Below are 12,797 nucleotides of genomic sequence, written 5' to 3'. Positions count from 1 at the left end.
TACACACATAATGGAATAAAACATCAATTGTACCGAAATTTTGTTAAGCAAAAGCAATAAATATATGAAATAAAATCAGGCTTTTCTTAAACAGGAAAACAATTAACTAACAAGATTGTTACCTCAAATTTCGCATCCTCTTCTCCAATATGTTTGCATCTTCTTCCAGGGAGAATTGATATCGAAATATCATTATGTTGTCATTCTTATGCAAAATAAAAGAATAACAACAACCAACCTTTATCAGAGAAAGGTTGAAAACCAGTTTTTAACTATTGCAAGCAAAAGTTGAAAACCCTCGAAACACATATGCTTTTATGCTAAATCAAAATCGATTCAACATATTGTGAATTTTTCACATATTTTTTCTATCAGAACCCCTCATGATCCTTTGATGAAGCCTACCAACATGGGCTAGAACTTAATTCTGCTAAATCAAAAAGTCACCGAAACCATAAGGGTTCACAACATTATGAGATCGAATATCAAGGTAGTAAAACCGAAAATAAACATCCCATAAACATACATAGCAATAATAAAGCATTCAAGCACAAACTATGTAAATCAAAAACTATCACAAGAAAAATTATAAATCAAATAATTTTATTCATAATAGACTTAATACAATCATTGAAATAAATAAAAATTGATGTATGTTTTCTTGGATTAAGTATTACATCATATAACTTAATCTCTAGTGGCGCTCTTGTTGTTCACTGAGGTTTCTTCAGTGTTCAAACTTTTAAAGCATGTCTCAAGAGACTTGCCAGCAACCACTTCCTGTTTTTCAAGTTCTTCCACTAGAACCTTGAGTTCAGCAAGAACACCTCTTGTTTGAACAATTCTTTCTTTGAGCCAGTCTCGATGCTGAACGGTCATAATGAGATTGATTCTCTGTTCTTCAGTTAAATCTTTCTCACAACCTTCATAAAATGAAAGCATTGTATCACAGGTTTGTGATATCGTAGGAGCATAATCGGGCCTATTTATAGTCCCTTGTTTCCTTTTTTTTTTGTTAAGGCAGCAGCTCAAAAAGGAAAGTTTTTCTGTAGAAACCGAAACAAAAACCTAGCCTAAACTTACAAAGAGGCTATTGCAAGTTTTGAGAAGTCATAGAGGTAATGTTAACTCCCCTTTTGTTTTTCTATAGTTTAGCAAATCATCGAAAGATGCTTTCACATTGATATCACTGGATATTTCTAGATCCTTTTTGAGCCTAAGTACTAGACATACATAGTCATCTTTGTCTAAGATTAAAACCGGATTGTTTTTCTTAGAATCTGTTTTAGATAACTTCCTTTTGGATACCTTCTCGGATTTTGGTATCAACTTGTAGGTGGATTTTGAATGAAGGTTCTTAATTTCTAGTGACATTGCATCTTTCCATCTTGAAATATCAGATCTCATATCCCCTTTGATAAAAATATTACCTTTTCTATTATTTTTCTTTTTAGAAAAGTTTCTTTTAGGATATGATTTTGAATTTTTGTAAAAATTTGTTTGTCTCACAGGACAGTGATGATCTGATAGGTTTTTGGAGATGACACTGTTCAATTCTTTAGATACAAATGATAGAGCGTTTTGTATCTTTCGAATTTTACAATTCCTTTGCATATGACATTTATCTCTACAATAATAGCAATGCTTATTGAAAGGAATAAAGTTTTTAGTTTTACCTTTATGAGACGTTCGGCTACTATGGTGATCCTTGGTTGGAGTCTTCTTCTAACTGTTTCCGAAGATGGTTTCCGTTGGAATCTCAGTTACACACTTAGGTGTCTCAGACATACTAGCTTGTTCAGGTGGATTTTCTGGAGTAGATGAGCTAACAAACTTTACGAATTTTAATTCCTTTTTAATTGAAAACGTATCAATTCCATCATATCCTAATCCACGTTTGTCGCCATGACTTCTTCCTGCATCCAAGGTTTTCGACCTATTTCGACAAAAAACAAGGGTTATCAACACAAGTATCCAGAAAAACACCAAGAACTGATAACTTACATTCCGCAAAACAGTTCCATATTATGATACAAGTCATAAAACAACCACACCTTCAAAATTAAACAATTTTGATCTGAACACCTTCTTCGCTTCCCTCCCTAAGATCAACCCTTCTCCTTCACTTTGTGACCAAATCAAGTCTGGAACGACCATTTCTTGGTATAGACCAGAATTATACAGATTGATCTCTCGAATCTAAAGTACTCCCTTGCAGTGCATTTGTTTAGGGTTTAGATTCGTTTCTCGGTGGCACACCCAAATTTACCATTTCCAGGAGAATCATTTTTTACCCCAAAACACTAGGTTAAAGGAGAATCGACTCTAGTCGCAACTAGTATCACACAGGAGGTGTGGGGATTAGGTTTCCCAGTTGTTAGAGTTCTTCCTTATATAGTCTTCAAATCAGGGTTTGCAATCAATGTTACCTTGGTAACAATGCATTCAATATTCATTGTTAGATTAAAACCTGATTAGATTCAAGCTAATATCTTTCAACTGTTATATTGAACTTAGCTTGTTACACACGAATGAAATGTACCTATATTTATATATGGGTAACCGTACCTAAACGTGTACACTTAGTTGACTCAACAATAGTTAACCGAAGTTATCCATATGAACACTTTCATATCAACCTTGTTCATCTTAATCACAACTAGTTCAAATGACTCAAATGAAACTAGTTATAGAGTTGTTCAATTGTTTATATTCTCACAAAAGTATACAAGACACAATTAAATCAAAATCGATTTTGACTCACTCGAATCAATCCATGAACATTATATCCATAATTTGCATCCTTATTATATAAATGTATTTGTTCACGAATAAACCGGACTTAACACACTTAGGTATGCAAACGGGTACGCATACCTAGAGTTCCGGACTTGGTCTATCCTCCAGTATGCAAACGGGTACGCATACTGTCGTTCACGACCGAACTCAGTTGAATTAATATGCAAACGGGTACACATACTAAATTCCCGGACTTGAAATGTTACGTCAGTACGCATACGAGTATGCATACTAAGTTCGGACTTCAACTGTTAAACCAGTACGCATACGGGTATGCATACCATGGTTTCCGGACTTAGAGTAACTTGAAACAGTTAGCATACAAGTACGCATACTGTGCTATATCCAATCAATGTTAAAAGTTCTAAACTCCATTTTAATCATTGAAACATTCTTAGAAGACAGGAATAGTTGTCTCACACAAACAATTAGCTTCAAAGCAATTTTCAAGTGATCAATAGATGGATAGGAAATCAAATGACTGTCTCACACAAATCATGTAAGATGTTACCAGTCGATTTTCACATGATCATCTTTTGACTTTCCTCAAAAATAAAGATGAACTTGGTTAAAGCGAAAGCTTACCAACACATATTTCGATAAATATGTAAGCGAGTTAAACTCAACTCGAAATATCAAATGTTTATAAAGTAAAGCCTATATATCTATACGACTTTTGTCTTAATAGGAGGTAGAATAGAAATAGACTTCTGAGTGATAAATGAGTTCAAGTATCCACATATCTTTTGTTGATGAAGTTCCACAAGCTCCCCTTAGTAGTTTTTCGTCTTCAATCGATGAACGTCGTGAAGTCTAAAGCTCAACTACACATTCTATCCTAATCCGAGACGTAGCTATAAGTAGACTAGAAATCAAGACTTATAGTTTTGACAACTAAACTTGACAAACAAGCTTGAGATAGCAATGCTTGCGAGTTCGACCGAGCAGTGCTCTAACACTTCCAATAACAGATCTTGTAGAAATGTTTCGTTTCGAGTAGTAATACTACACTGTAACCAACACTGTAATCTGAAATCTGAAATCCAGAAAAAAAAAATAATCAAAAACTAATGATGAAACCTAAAAATAAAAAGAAAATGAAAACTAATAACAACTAAAAGCTACAAATTATTCCCCGCCAGTGCCACCAAAATTTGACGAGTGTCGTAGGCACACCAAATTAAATCACTTATTTTTGCTCCACTAATAAGTAATACAATATTAATAAGGATCATTCTCACGAGGAGCAAGGAGTTTTTGGTTGTCGAATTCACATAGGAGGTTTTGTTTTAGGTTATAAAAATAAAGTAAGTAACAAGCAAGTAAAAGCAATTAGATTGTAAGCAATGAAGAGATATATGATTGGGGAATCCTTTTTCATCACTAAACAATCATTGAATCAGCTAGTATACAGTGAAAACCTCTGTATAAGAATATTCTAGGGACCACAAAGAATATTCTTATATGGAGATCTACCTTGTCTATACCATTTTTTCTGTTATACATGTACCCAGGGAAAATACATACATATAATGAAAAGCGAAAATGTACCTAGGTAATAAAAATACTACCTAAAGGGGGATTTTGTTTTACATGTACGAATGTATGAAATTTTTTATAACATAATTCGCATAAAGTAACTATGACACCAGAAATTTACAAATAAATTCATATGAGTGAAAGATATTTGCAAAAAATAAATATGTAATCCACTTCGAAGCAAAGTGATCTTATAATCTGGTTAAAAGAATCTTTTCGTCTTAAACTTTGATGTATGACAAGACCTATATTATATACTGCCTCCGTCCAATAAAGGTGACCTAGTTTAAGTTTGCACATTTTTTAAGGCAAGGAGGAGAGAGGAGTATTTTTAAGTATCTTTTTACAATTATACTCTTATGAATAATACTCCCTCCGTCCCTAATAAGATGACCTACTTGGTTTTAAACTTTGTCCCATAAATAGATGACCTATTTCACTAATCAAGGGATATTTCTAAAACTACCCCTTTAATTGATTATTTTTTCTATAAGAAATATGTATAATTTGATAGTCATGTTTATATTGGTTGAGTAGGTGTTTTAAAATGCTTTTCAACGGTATAAAGTTTATAAAAAACCGTGGTATACTTTAAGAGATAAATCGTTTCTAAATTTTACTAATTATTTCCCATAAGGGTATAATTGTAAAAAATAGTTAAATATACTCCACTTTCCTCCTTGCCTTAAAATTTGTGCAAACTACAACTAGCATCTTGTTTGTTTGCAGCTGACTCGGCGTCTGCATCTGAGTCAACCTCTGACTCGGGACGAGTCAGCAGTCAGACCGTTTGTTTTCCATTTTGAGTCAGATCTGACTCGACCTATGACTCAGACATAACCCCTGACTCGGACCCATTTGAGTCAGGTAACAAAATATCCCTGACTCACGGGACCAAACCACTGACACACGTTTTTTGAGTCAGATCTGACTCAAAACAAACATATTGAGTCAGATCCAGATGAGTCAGGTGATTTCACTCAGATCCAGACGACTCAGATGAGTCAGGAGTAAACAAACATAGTGTAGGTCATCTTATTAGGGACGGGGGGAGTAATTAGTAAAATTTAAAATGATTTATCACCCAAACTAAACCACGGATATTCCTAAACTTTATATCATTAAAAAGCATTTTAAAACACCCACATGATGGATATAAACATGGCTATCAAATTATTATACATATTTTAATACTAACAATTATCAATTATAAAAGGGTAGTTTTAGAAATATCCTCTTGTTTAATGATATAGGTCACTTGTTAATGGGATAAAATTTTGAAATGAATAGGTCATTTATTATGAGACGTATGGAGTGTACTATATTTTCAGTTGTTCTTATATGGAGGTAAGTCCTTGAGACAGGACCGGAAAAATTATCGTTTATTCCAATACGAAGTTTATTCTTAAATATAACTGGCCCAAGTTGGGACCATAATTTTATTTTTATACGAAGGTTATTCCTATATGGAGTATTCTTATGTAAAGGTTTGACTGTATTTATATATTCGTTATTGATCACAGATTATCACCAACTTTAGGATAACAAGTCCTCTATGCTATCCCAAAATTTCTAATCTTGCTATATATATAATAAGTACTTTATACTGTCAGATTCTATTCGTCTAAGCCACCATGTAGTACTCTCTCAAGGTGTAACTCAATCAAATTCCTTAGGATTTGTGAACTTAGGTTGATCCTAGTATCAAACACAATAATACTGGTAACTTACTAGTTTTGTTTTTTACTCGTAATAGCTCCACAGCATCCCTCTGTAAGGTCTCACAATTTCTTATTGTCTAAGGGATTGCTAAACAGTTACAAATATCTCAATTCTTTATTGGATGTAAATTATCAACAAACTGACATAGTTGGCTACCTAAATAATCAATCAATCGTGAACATTCAATATGGTAAATACAAACAATAACTTATGAAGAATTCAAATAGATTTCATTACCAAATCAAATCATATTTATATAAAATTCATTCTTAATTAAATAGGAGTTTGGATACTCATGATTTAGTAAAACCCATGATATAATATGAGATAATCAAAGAGAAATAAATATGATGATGAAATTGCTCCAAAACCCTAGCTTTCGCTCCTTGTGACCTTCTCCTCTTCATGGCCTTGATAAAATATGTTTTAGAAGTCTTAGATGTTTCCTTAAGTATCCCTCACAATTTTAGGACTTGGACCCATTTCGAAACCAAATTTTTTCACTCTTGAAGACAATTCCAGTATTCCACAACATTTTTTTGTCAATAACATGGATGATACGGTCCTAGGTCATGTCCTAGGATGAGTTCATACAATAAGGTGTAAATTGTTTTTATCATAACTTCTTCATTCGAGGTCGGAATGACCTAGTTTTTTTTTTGCTTTGTTTTGTCTCTTTCTCTAAAACATAAATCTGAAAACTTGAATTTGATCGAATTTTACTTGGTCTTTGGTCCATCTTCACGTGTTCATTTTAGCATTCAAACTAACTAGGGACAAACAAAATAAAACAAGAGTAATGCAAATGAAATATGGAAAGCACTAGCACGAAATTGATGTCTATAATATAATAAATTATGCAGTTATTAATTCGCCTCTTTCCATACTCTCTGCTTGATGTATCCAAAATCCTTCAACTTAAGTGGGGTAAAGAGTAGGGGCTATCAATGAGTATCCAATTTTATGGAACCGACCAAGACCCTGGTGATAAGGTTAGGTTTCGGGCCTTAAAATGGGTCCATTTGTAATATTGTTATCCGATGGTAGAAACGTTAGGAACCGATAAGCTTTCGGGTCCTTACGGGTATTTGCTGCCCGGTACCCGTGAATATTGGGTATCCAGAGATTTGTCACTTAGTTTATTAATTTTACATAAAATGCAAAGATTTTGGCTAGTGTTGCTTATGTATTTTTTTTCTTATATTTAATCTTAGCTAGAATATTTGAACAAATATAACAATAAATTTATATGAAAAATTATTTGATCCAATCGAACATGATGAATATAAAAAAAAATTAGCAAAAAATATAGTTGATCTTAGAAGACCCAATGAATACTCGGACTCGATGGGTATTTAGTGTTTTATCCGGTTCAGTTCCGGATCCACTAAACTAGGACTGGAACCCGGAACCGTTAGGACCATGACCCATTTTTTTATGGGGTCCGGTTTCGGGTCAAGCGATACCCCAAAAGGAACCAGATCTATTGACAACTCTAAGTTAGAGTAAAAGATTTATCATTTCCAGTGTCTCTCACAGTATCTTCAAAATAAGTTTTAAAAACAAGATAGTGAAGCTTGGGTATCAATGAAGAATCACTAGATCATTTACCATGATGTTCTCATTATTATCAAATGGTATCCCTCGATAACTATTCCCTACCGTGATCTGAGATTCATTTTTACGTGGATAGTAACCCTTTCAATCCCAATTCTATTCTCAATTTCAAAACAATAATTAAAGGCACATGTTTAGTGGACCTTGGATACATTGGCCAAATTTCACTTGGTCTATAACAAGCACAAAATTCACAAACAAAATCTAAGCTAGACTATAAAAAGTCCTACTCGATACTGGATGGATAGCTTCCAAACACAATGTTGTAGTCACCCATCTTCCTCTTATTGGGTAGGAAAATTCTCTAATCCTCTTAAATACCAAGACTTCTCAGGATTCTTTTCATGTCCTTTAAATTTCTTAGTCTTTGGATATAAATTCCAAAGGCTCTCTTAAGATAATTCAAGATTGTTGGGAACCAACCAATCTTAGGTCATCTGCTTATAGAGTCACTATCAAGCTAAAACTAGTCAAAAAGATCCCATTATGTGGAACCAAACAAAAACAAAAGGTATCCTAGAACCCATTAACTTGATCCATAATACTAATACTAGTAGCAAATAAGATAATGTTTTGCACTGGAAAAGAGATGAATTAGAAGTGTTATTCACCCTGAAGAACAATCTGGAAAGAAAAATATAAAGAAAATTACTAGAGGTTTGGATATACGACACTAGATTTTTACCCTCAGGTACCCTGAATAGGCTATGCAAATAAGATTTTTTTTCCCTCTCTGATTTGTTAGGAATTACTCGCAGCACTCATAAGGATATTTATAATATCCTTACCAACTACTTAAAATCCATTTCTACTCATAATCTTGAACTTAGCCACAACTTAGTTACATAAACTTTTACCTCTGAAGTTTCCAGTGAAGATAATCAGTTTTTAACTGCCATTCCTACTCGTTCTGAAATATCTAAAGTTGTGAAAGCTCTAGCCACTGATTAACCCTCTGGATCAGATGACTTCAATTTTAAATTCTTCACTCACTAATGGTCTATTTCGTATGATGACATTGAGGAGATGGTCCAACATTTATTTTACCATAAACATCTTATTAAAGAGATTAATTCAACTTTCCTTGCTCTCACATCGAAACTAATAATCCTTCGACTCTTTCATATTGGGTCTATAAATTTGTGTGACATAACTTATAAAGTCATATAAAATTCTAGCAAATAAACTCAGACCTATTTTATCTAGAATCATATCTCATTCCAATCAGTCTTTATGCCAAATAAAAGATAACAAACAATATAGTAATGCCGCAAGAAGTGGTCCTCACCATGAAAAAGTATAAAGAAAATGACAGACTCATACAGATCAAGTTAGTTGGAGTTATGAGTTATCTCACAAAGTTAACGAAGAAGTTATGTTTTTCACATACCTGGTCATCCATGATCTTTTAACAATACATTAGTATACCTTACATTGCTTGGATCTGGGTATGCATTCAAAAAGGTGTAGAAGTGATAAAACTACTAATATGTATGAGAGTATTATCGATAGAAATAAGGATCAATGGACCCCGCAAAACCTAGATGTTAGTTCCTTACATCTTCCTAAAAATATTTTTTTGGTCAGTCACCTACTAAATCCCATCATTTACAATTTACATATGGATGCGCTGCTAAGTGCTAAACATATTTGACATATAAACATCTTGGAGTATCATACATATTCTCAATATATCTAGGAGACGCAATACAGTCAAATAAATGCTAAAGCCAAATGAAGTCTAACTCTACCACAACTTCACTTTACCATATTCTTAATTTTTTTACTCATACCTGAAATTTTTCATGGGGTAAAATCTGGCAAATTCATAAAGCTCCTAAATTTTATTTGTTCATCTATAAATGTATGCAAACCATATTTCAAATTACCTATTTCATTGCGATATATATTGATATTCCCAACTTTTTCCCCTTCTGTTAAAAGTAAGATAAAACTTTAGAATATATTTGTGGATGTCCCTTTACTAGAAGTGTTTGATTTGCATCTTCAACAAATTCTTTTGTCGTGGTCCCCGATCAATGTTCATGCAACAATGAACTGAGAGATGAACGTAATCCAATAAGATGAGATAAAGATCTTGGACCATTTGATGCTTTATGTGATGTAGTAGCTTGACATATCTGGCTTGCGATATGTGATAAGGTGTTAAAAAAAACCACCCCAAATCCTTAACATACTCTCACTGGAGCCGAACATTTTTGGGAGGATAACTATAGGGTTAGGCCAATGATGAAAGTATCTATTCACAATGCATTGAGTCCAAACATGAACATCAACTGGCAATGTCCTCCCTTAGGATCTTCCAAAATTAATATTCATACTAACTGGAACTCCTCGACAAAGTTATCTCCATCTGCACCAATCTTAAGAAACTTTTCTGGTATTTGTAGGTAAGTAAGGACAACATGAACTAGAATGCAAAATAAGGATGTGGGATAAGTGCTAGCAACAATTCAAGCACGAAAATGGGGTACAACTAAAAGAGCCCATAATAACCATAGAAGCTAGCCGCAACAACCTTATTAAACTCACCATCAACTTAGAGAGCAACATTGCTTGGAAGGCATAATCAACTTGGGAGGACATGGAAATTAACTTTTTGAACAACAATTTAGATTCAAAGTTGTTCTCTTTTTATTAGGTAACTGAGAAAGCTAATCAAGCATCAATTGTGTTGGCTCTCAAATCCAATGATTTTTGTTAGAGGGAGAGGAAAAAAGGATTTGAGGAGAGCGAAAACCGTAGTCGATTCACGAATCGAGACCTATCCAATATATTACCCTAACTGAGACCAAATTACCCAACTTAATACACCCAACCAACGACCACAAAAAATCTACAACCATATCTTAGAGATTATTTCAAAATCTAAACTTAGATAAAAAAATCAAACCAAATCAAAACCTAAAATTAGATGAAAAAAAATAATCAACACAAGAGCACCGCCACCAACACATTCGGCGTGCCTACCATCTTTAAGAAACCCAACGATTCTACCATCAGGAATTACAATACCGCTTTTGATGAATCTATCTTGACCCTTCATGTGAATTTTTGAATCTCGTTAAAAGTTAAAAAAGAACTGTGAGTAATCCATTTCTTAAAGAGATATTATAACTAGCAATAACAATCAATCAGGGAAAGAAAAAAACATTAGGAAAATATATGTTCTTGAAGGTTGGATTGCAAGGACCCAAGTCATTAAATTTTAAATTAGATCACAACAAGACACTATACTTGGTGATTTACTGATCTTCATTGTTTATGATGAAAGTAGTTTGGACTTTGAATAAGAAAAGAGTACTGTTGGGTTCGTGACTTATGTTCTTTAATGAATTAAGTTACTATTTACAGTACTAAGAAACGTAAACATTAAAAGAAGAAAAAATGTTGTTCCTGTTATTCATGACTCGGTGATGGAGGCGACGACAAGAGTTGTTTAGTGTGCGTGGTATTAGGTATATTTAGTGAGGGCAATTTGTTCCGAATTTTAAAAATATATTGGACAGGTCGGGATTTGCGAGTCGACTACGATTTATCCATTTTTGTTTTCCCTCTAACAAAAATCAATCCAATATAAGAACATCCTATAACTTTCAAGGATATCCACATAATTATATTTTTCATCTTCTTTACAACGACATGGTCGGCCTACCGAATAATTTTGCCACCAAAGTATAATTGACTCGGTTCAATCTCTTTTTTCCTTATAGAAAAAAAGATAAAATAAATCAACAACGCGAGATTTGGTTTATTTCCCGTTGACTCTTAGATTATAAACTTATTATTCATAAAAAAGATAACAAACATCGTTAATTGCCCCTTGTGAATCTGTAATCACCAAGAAAGAAACATTTGATTCCTATTTCCGTATCGGTTGTACGCATCAATAGTTTGTTTTTTTTGATACCCTAGACTAGTGGTCCCTAAACTACATCCAAACTCCTTAAATTGGAATGGAATTCAACAATTACAGGGTTCGAAGCCTTACCTACACAGTGGGAGGGAGTATGCCAACCACCAGACCACTTGGTGATCGCACTTTTTTTTTTTGCTAAGAAACAAATGATTCATTGACAAAGAAGATGTTCACAAGCTTCCACAATGTTTTCATCCCTTTCATAGAAGTTCAAAAAAGGGGTAAGAGAAGTCCAATAAGCTTTAATACACAACTTTCGAGCACGGCGTGCAAGCCAGTCTTCCATTTTATTCTTAACACGCCTAATATAAACAAGCTTACAGACACTACTAGACATGAAACTTCTGCAATCAGCAAGAAGATCACCACATCTCCACCCGGCCGAGCAACTATCTCCGTTCACAAAGTCTACCACTTGAAGACAGTCACTAACAAAAAGAACTTTGGACAAGTTCAACTCCCTGACCCAGGAAATCGCCAAAATTAGTGCAGTAGCTCCCGCAAAAACTGCATCTGGAAGTTGCCCAAAATCCGAACGAGAACTCTCTATTCTTCCTGTAACATCAAAAAGAATCAGCCCATCACCCATATTAAAACTTTTAAAAGAACCATCTAAAAAGAGAATATGTCTGACTTCACTTATAGGAGTTTTGATATCCTTTCTAACAACATGCTCAGTAGGAGGAGCTATATATGTATTAATCATTCTCATAGTGTTGAGAATTACTCTATCCCAATTTACAACTACTTTTTGAAACACCACTTCACAACGCAACTTCCAAATGCACCACATGACAATTGCCCCAATGCTAGGCCATCCAACTGGAAAAGGAGAGGGACCAATCCTAATATCAAACCATCTAAGAAAATAGTCATCAGGCCAAGGGAAATTATCGAGATTAAATGTTGCAGAGATAAAGCAAACCAAATGCGAGTAGCCACAGAACACTGAAAGAAAAGGTGGAGAACTGTTTCCGAGTCATTATTGCAGAGAGGACAGGAAGCATCAATGGAGTTATTATAAACATGCATAGTGGAGTTAACACGCAACATGTGAGCAAACACCTTCCACATAAAAAACCTGATCTTAGGGAGACAGTCAATAGCCCAAACCTTGTTCCAGAAAGCAGATTCCTCAGCAGAACAAAAATCATTAGTATAAACTTTATAAGCAGATTTA

Source organism: Papaver somniferum, chromosome 1 (assembly GCF_003573695.1).
Source record: "Papaver somniferum cultivar HN1 chromosome 1, ASM357369v1, whole genome shotgun sequence".
Classification (NCBI taxonomy): Eukaryota; Viridiplantae; Streptophyta; class Magnoliopsida; order Ranunculales; family Papaveraceae; genus Papaver; species Papaver somniferum.
Note: the sequence above shows the minus strand (reverse complement) of the source record.